Below are 7,492 nucleotides of genomic sequence, written 5' to 3' on the forward strand. Positions count from 1 at the left end.
CATTCTTCCAGAATAGGCTACGCTTTTCAACGCTACTGCATCACTTATAAAGCGTAGCCCCATTGTATACCATAGCTACTTTTTATAAGCGTAGCCTTAGGTCTCTTTTTTTTTTTTTTTGATATACTATAGCTACTATATATAAGTGTAGCCTTAGGTCTCTTTTTTTTTTCCTCTATACTATAACTACTATATATAAGTGTAGCCTTAGATCTCTTTTTTTTTTTTCTGTTTTATATATATATATATATAATTTTTTAATAATTATTAATACAACATAATAATTAATAATATGATTACATGTATAATAATTTTGTATTTTTATTTAAATAAATTGAATATTATAAAATAAAAATAAATACATAATTATACTAAATAATTTCTTTAAATAATAAAAATCTCAGTGCAGGACTTATGTAGCAAAAGGCATCCAAGCTTTTCAAATATGACAAAGGTTGCACTTCCTGAGGAATCAATAACTTTCACCAACTTTCACCTTAATTCTATACCTGTTTTTATAATATATACAAATGAAATAATCAACATAAATAAACCTCATACCAACACTACAACTTCAAAGAAAACAAATCAACATGCTTTGAAGACTTTTCGCAATAGTATGACCCAAGCTTCAGAACAACTTCAATGCCACATCTACATTGAGCAACAAACCAATCAAGTCCACCAATCACTCCCATAATTGTACCATACACAGCATAATCACCATCCTAAAAGAAAAGTAACAATAAAAAGGGCATTAGTATTTTAATTTGGACTTGAATGATGAACATAAAAAGAAAGTGAAAAATAATAAAAAATGACTAACCTCTTTACATTCCTTCAATTCTCCAATTGTCTTCCGAGGTGTAATCTCGAGAAAATCTTCCGCAAGTGAGTAACAGTGATCACGTTTTTTAGCACTATTTGATTTCAAAGATCATATAAAGAAAGCAAAATTTTAGATATTATGTAAAGGAATATAGCAATACTATAGCATAACCATGAAGCTTTAAAAAAAAGGTTGAACCTCGTATTAACGTTGGAAAGGGGTTTCTGACTAATCAGAAATCTATCAAAGTTTTGTTTATGCTTAACGGTGCTATCAACCTGTTGCAACAATTCGGCACAACAAAAGGGAAATAGAAAATTTAGTTAGCAAAGACAGTAAACTTCAAGATTAAAAGAAACAGAGGAGTGGCGGCAAAGACAGCAGATGCTGGTGGTGCTGGGTGAGCAGTGAGAAGCAGTTAGAAGATGATGGCAACAGAAAAATCACGCAGTATAGAAATCATAGTAACAACCTAAATAGAAAATCATAGTTAAAAAAATATGGAAAAAGAAAAATAACAAGAACATGAATCAACTAATAGAATCAACCAACAGAATAGAATCACAGTAGTAACAAGTTAACTACAATAATTAAAAAAGAAAACTCAAGTAATAACAACATAAATTAGAGATGGATAGCACTCAAGATATAAGCAGAAAGACAGCAAATCAGAAATCTATGAGAATCTGCAGGCTGTGTTTATAGAAATGGATAACACTCAAGATATAAGCATAAACCTTCAAACCTTGTCCCAATTGAAACTATTTGTGCTGACTTAACTTAGAATTTTAGGAACATGAAGCACAAATCAAAACACATGAAATTAGTTAACAGATAGAGTGAAGAGGAGGTACCTGTCACAAATTTGAACCTATTCCATCATGGATGCCATTCTTTGCTGATCAGCTTCTAGAAGTGATTGAAAACCAGCTAACATGCTCTTATCCATGATTCAACCAGGGATTTTGGAAAAGAAACTCAAACCCAAGGAACGAAATTGAAACCAGTTAACTAATAATAATATAGGATGAAACTAAAGACCAAAAAGAAATAGAAAGCAAACAAAACTTAACTAAAGATGAAGCAGAATTTTGTGCAGAAGATGAAGCCTACTAGTTCTTCTGGAAATTTGTGCAGCTTCCTCTGAATTCATGTTTCCCTTGCAAGCTGCATCTGAATCACAAATATCAAATCAAAGATTAGGATTAATTTCTATGCAAATCATGACAAGATGCTATCAATTTTTGTAACCAGTAAGAGAATTATTGCCTGATGATAATTGACTTTGGAATATGCATTGGTTCCCTTGAGTTCTAGGTGGATTATCTTGGAGCATTCAAGTTCTTGAATCCTTAATAGAACCTGAAACAAGAAGAGGAATCAATCACTTTAGATATTAAATAACTAACAGCATGTAATTCGTAAGGGTGAACTCACTTTAGCATGTAATTCATAAGCCACGTCATCATCTCTATCTTTAGATATTAAATAACTAACAACATAAAAAACTAGTCTCTCGTACAAGGTAGCTTGTCCCTGTCACAACTCACAACTGAACTCTTATTATGTATGAAAAATTAAAATTTGGAGTAAGCAATGCAAATGAAATTAGCCAGTAAGAATAGTAGTAAATAAATGTGGAAGCAATGCAAATTAAATTAGCTAGTAAGAGACGTCACTGAGGAATAGAAGCTCTCCCTTGCATTGAATCAAAACCCATCATGTCACATCATCATGATGAGTGCAAAAAAGAATTAAATTAAGAATTCATAAAAATGTTCATCAATCTAGCATCTCATTCACTTTCATATGATTTATTCAGAGACGGTGAACCTAAAAAGAATGGAAAACAATGAATAATCTACCATTGAAGGATCACCTTAACTGAAGGTCATGATCCGCTCCCCACTGCTTAGCCACAAATTTAGTATAATGCTCAGATACACTATATATTCCAGCCTTCAATTCATCAATTCCAATTACATTGGGGTATAATAACTTGATTACCTCACCACGCAAGAAGCGGTATTCTGGCTCGGGAATAGGTGGAATTTCCTCTGATGTAGTGATACGATTATAATCAAGGTCAACAACCACCTACAAGAGATTAAAAGATATCAATTAAAATAAATGAAAGCAAAACATCATTCAAAACAAATAGAATTGCCTCACATGCATGCCAACCTGTAACTTAAGAAAAGCAAACATGATTTTTTTTGGATCAATAATAGAGACTAGAAAAAGTATTTTATTGTGGATTTGCATTTTGATGTGTTGCACGAGCTAAAAACTCCTCAGCGTCTGAACCTTCTATACTTGAAGCAAAGATTTACACCTAATTACAAATTTACAATATATCTAATACAGAAATAGTTATGTATAATCAAGTGCACTACCAATATTCCCAAATATTTTATTGATAAATAAACTAAACATAGCTCAACCGACTCTGATTCTGTAGAGGAGTAAGACAATGTTCTAAAAATAATAGAATATAGCAAGAGCAGCACCTTGTAATGACCAAATGCCACTTCTTTAGAATAATCCATCATCAATAAAACAGAGTTCCAATAAAAGTCCATTGAATTCAACCACCATAACATAGAACAAACTAATTTCTCATTTGAAACACCACCAGATAAAAAGAATGGAAAAATTAAAATCAAATAAAATAAACTACTCCATAAATCAATTAGTTTTTCCCTTGATAATGAAGAATAATTGGGAAACATCAAAACCAAAAACAAATTAAAAATAGAACATGATGCTTCTTAATTAAAAAACAAATAATCGCAGAACCTCCCCTAATCAGAACAAATTCAACACAACAACAAGAAGGATCAGTAACAAATTCAACTCAACTCAATTATCCAGCAACAAATTCTACTTCCAGCAACAACCACATTTATGATATGTTCAGCATCAAATTCAACTTACAGCTGACAACAAATTCTACTTCTAGAATTCTAGCAACAAATTCAGCTATGATAACTATGATAACTTTCAGGCAGCAACAAAAACTTAAACTATGATAACTTTCAGGCAGGAACAAAAAACCTTCAATTCTCCAAATATGATTTACAGCAGATTAACATTAGCTAAATCATAATTTCAGCAACAAACTCAACTTTGAGCAATAAATTCAAGATGTACTAATAATTTACAGCAATAAAATTGAAAGAGAAATAACAGGGCTGAAGATGAAACTCACATAGGCAGAGAGACGAAGCAACCGTTGATGGAAGACCCGAGCCGAAGCTGAAACCCTAAACCCAGACTCAGGGCCGAGGAAGCGTTGATGGCCGAAGCAGGAAGGCGAGCTTACGAACTATGATAGAGCGCGACAGAGCTTGAGCGGCGATGACCTTGAAGCGGCGACGCGAGCTCGAGGCGGCGACGAGAGCTCGAGGCGGCGACGAGCTTGAGGCGGCGACGTGAGCTTGAGGCGGCGACGAGCTTAAGGCGGCGACAGAGCTTGAGGCCGTGACAAGCTTGAGGGGGCGACAGAGCTTGAGGCAGCGACGAGCTTGAGGGGGCGACCAAAGCTTGAGCGGCGACGAGCTTGAGGGGGCGACCAAAGCTTGAGGAGCCGGCGACGGGCTTGAGGGACAGAGTGGCGAGAGAAGAGAGAGGTGAGTGGGTTCTAATTTTAGGTTAGGGCACCACGCAAAGAGGGTAAGTGAGGGAGAGAGTGTAGTATGTGATTTGGTGAAAAGGAAACAAAAAATTACTAAGTGTTGGTGAGTTGTGTTAAATTTGTTTGTACTAGATACATTAGGCATCACTTTTAAAATGCACCCAAAATTTAATAAATAGGCTACCGTCTAAAAGCGTCTCCTTTGATATGAAAAGTGAACCTATAGATATCAACCTACGGCTACGCTTTATAAGTGATTTCTATAATATCTAAGGCTACACTTTTTAAATGATGCCACAATTGTGTATCCTTTTCTCTTATAAAAAGGCAACACGGAGAAAAGCGTAGCCTATTCATAGAATAGGCTACGCTTTTTAAATGTAGCTTAAAAAAAGTGTGGCTGAATGGGTATTTTTCTTGTAGTGACATTCTAATGCGAAAGAAACCAAATTTACTCACAGAAATTAATTTTCATGAATTGAAATTTAAAAGACGAAACTGAATCATAGGTAAAATCTGAGAAAGCAAACACAAAGTACTAAAAAATGACTAAAAGGAATACTCCTATTATTACTAATTAAAAAGGCCCCAAAGTTTGATTTAGTGGCTTTATTAGTTCACTGAGGAATTTTCTTCACTCTTGCACACCAAGAGCCTGGCTGTTCTCAATAAACAGGTAGGTAAATGAGCATTGGAATTTGGAATCGGTAGCAGCAAGTCTTATAAATGAATATGAGATTTGATATTATAATTTTTAATTATAGTTGATAAGAAGAAAGATGGTTAAAAGTGCCAAAAAAAAGCATAAAGTAGAAAGCCAGCAAATCAGAAATCTATGGGAATCTGTAGGCTGTGTTTATAGAAATGAATAGCACTCAAGATATAAGCATAAGCCTTCAAACCTTGTCCCAATTGAAGAATAGCTAAGTTTATATTATTCATCTTGAATTGTGATTTTTCACAGAATCATTCAGTGGCAAAAGAACTAGCTGAATTAAATAAATCATAAACTCACCCAGATTTATGAACTTGAAATAAATAAATCAAATTAGACATAATAAATAAATTAATAACAGTGACAAGCATACGCAAACCCAGATTTTCTTTGCTTGTGGAAAATTGTTAGTAGTATTGCATATAATATAGGTCACTAGAATTGATATGATCCTTTGAAAAATCACTAAGAAAAATCACTGTAAGGACACTATTCTATTCTTTATTAGAAGGTTAAACAACGCAGCTTCATTAACAAATAATCTAAGAATACTCATTAATCTGTTAAACCATACAGCTTCATCAATTCATAAAACCCCCAAATTAAAACCCATATTTCACAGATTAAACCCCCAAATTAAAACCCCTAAAATCGGAACCCTAAACCTCTGAAATTTCAGAACCAAATTGAAATCAATACATACATAATCAACACGGAGATGACGATGATGAGAAGCACGGAGATGACGATGGTGAGGGCGGCGCAGCGATGATTTGTGCAGAACGGCGAAGAAGAGCGATGGTCTGTGCAGTGGTGACAATGGCAAAGGTGATGAGCAACGATGGTGAACGGTGAGTGGTGACTGGCGGTGAGTGGTTATTGGGTGGCGACGGTCAACAGCGATGGTAAGAATGGCGAAGGTGAGAGTTGTGCGCGATAGGGTTGGCGAAGGTAAGGGCGGCGCAGCGACGAGGAGGAGGGCGAAGAGAAGCGACGGTGAGTGGTGAGTGAGAGGGTTTCTGTAGCGAGAGTGTTTCTTCGATGGTGAGCTTTGGAGGGTTCTGAAACGGGATCGAGATGAAGGCTAAGTCTGGGTTTTGGATTTGGAGGGACAAAAATTTCATTAAGTGTGTGAGTTTTGCTTTCGAAAACTGAGGAAAAAAATTTATTAAGTGTCAAATTTTTTGCTCTAGATACATTAGGCATCACTTTTGAAGTGCACCCAAAACTTAATAAATAGGCTACTCTTTAAAAGCGTTCCATTAGATACAAAAAGTGGACCCATAAATATTAACATACGGCTACGCTTTTTAAGTGATTTCTATAATATCTAAGGCTACACTTTTTAAATGATGCCAAAATTGTGTTTCCTTTTCTCTTATAAAAAGGCATCACTGAAAAAAGCGTAGCCTATTCTATGAATAGGCTACACTTTTTAAATGTAGCTTAAAAAAAGTGTGGCTGAATGGGTATTTTTCTTGTAGTGTTTGGAGGATTCGCTTCATGGGTTGGTTCGTGCGGACTCTTATTGTATGCGCTTGAAAGTAAGGTCGTAGCCTTCGCGAGGCTATTACTAAGGAGTAGGCAAACTTCTCTAGTTTGTGGTAACTTAGCTCGGGGCCTTGTAGAATTTTGCTGATGAAGTACACTGGATGTTGTCTGACATCGTCTTCTCTTATCAGAGCCGACGCGACAGCTTTGTTTGCTACCGACAAATATAGGACGAGGTCTTCTCCAACAATGGGTCGGGTCAGTATCGGAGGCTGACTCAAGAATCTTTTGAATTCTTGGAACGCCTCTTCACATTCAGGTGTCCATTCGAACTGACATCACTTTCTTAATAAAGAAAACAGTGGAAGGGATTTGAATGCTGATCCTGCCAAGAACCTGGAGAGGGCTGCAAGTCGGCCATTCAATTGTTGAACCTCTCTTAAGCAAGTCGGGCTCTTCATTTCCAGGATAGCTTTACACTTATCGGGATTTGCTTCAATCCCTCTCTGTGTCAGCATAAAACCCAGGAATATTCCAGCTTCTACCGCGAAGGCACATTTTGCGGGATTTAGTCTCATCCCGTGTAACCTTATGGTGTCGAAGACTTGCGAGAGGTCTGCCAAGAGGTCGACTTCTTCCTTGGTTTTTACCAGCATGTCGTCGACGTAGACTTCCATTAGGCTCCCAAGGTAAGGAGCGAACACCCTGTTCATCAGCCTCTGATATGTGGCCCCTGCATTTTTCAATCCAAATGGCATGACCATGTAACAGAAATTAGCTCTGGGCGTGATGAATGATGTTTTCTCCTGGTCCGGCTCAT

General features: G+C 36.2%; 1 long non-coding RNA gene across 8 annotated transcripts; it reads right to left on the reverse strand.

Annotated features, from left to right (window-relative positions):
* Positions 1-366: 366 nt before the first annotated feature.
* Positions 367-4,612, reverse strand: LOC112765094 (uncharacterized). Of its 8 annotated transcripts, none has more exons than XR_011874965.1 (9): positions 4,041-4,561; positions 2,837-2,926; positions 2,709-2,737; positions 2,267-2,365; positions 2,099-2,191; positions 1,684-1,996; positions 1,028-1,107; positions 827-920; positions 367-728 (listed from the first exon to the last, which is right to left on the reverse strand). It is a non-coding gene; the product is annotated as an uncharacterized lncRNA (long non-coding RNA). The 8 variants fall into 8 exon arrangements; XR_011874961.1 differs by having other exon boundaries at positions 1,684-2,002; XR_011874962.1 differs by lacking the exon at positions 2,709-2,737 and having other exon boundaries at positions 1,684-2,002.
* Positions 4,613-7,492: the final 2,880 nt, after the last annotated feature.

The sequence above is a fragment of the Arachis hypogaea genome, chromosome 17 (genome assembly GCF_003086295.3).
Source record: "Arachis hypogaea cultivar Tifrunner chromosome 17, arahy.Tifrunner.gnm2.J5K5, whole genome shotgun sequence".
Classification (NCBI taxonomy): domain Eukaryota; kingdom Viridiplantae; phylum Streptophyta; class Magnoliopsida; order Fabales; family Fabaceae; genus Arachis; species Arachis hypogaea.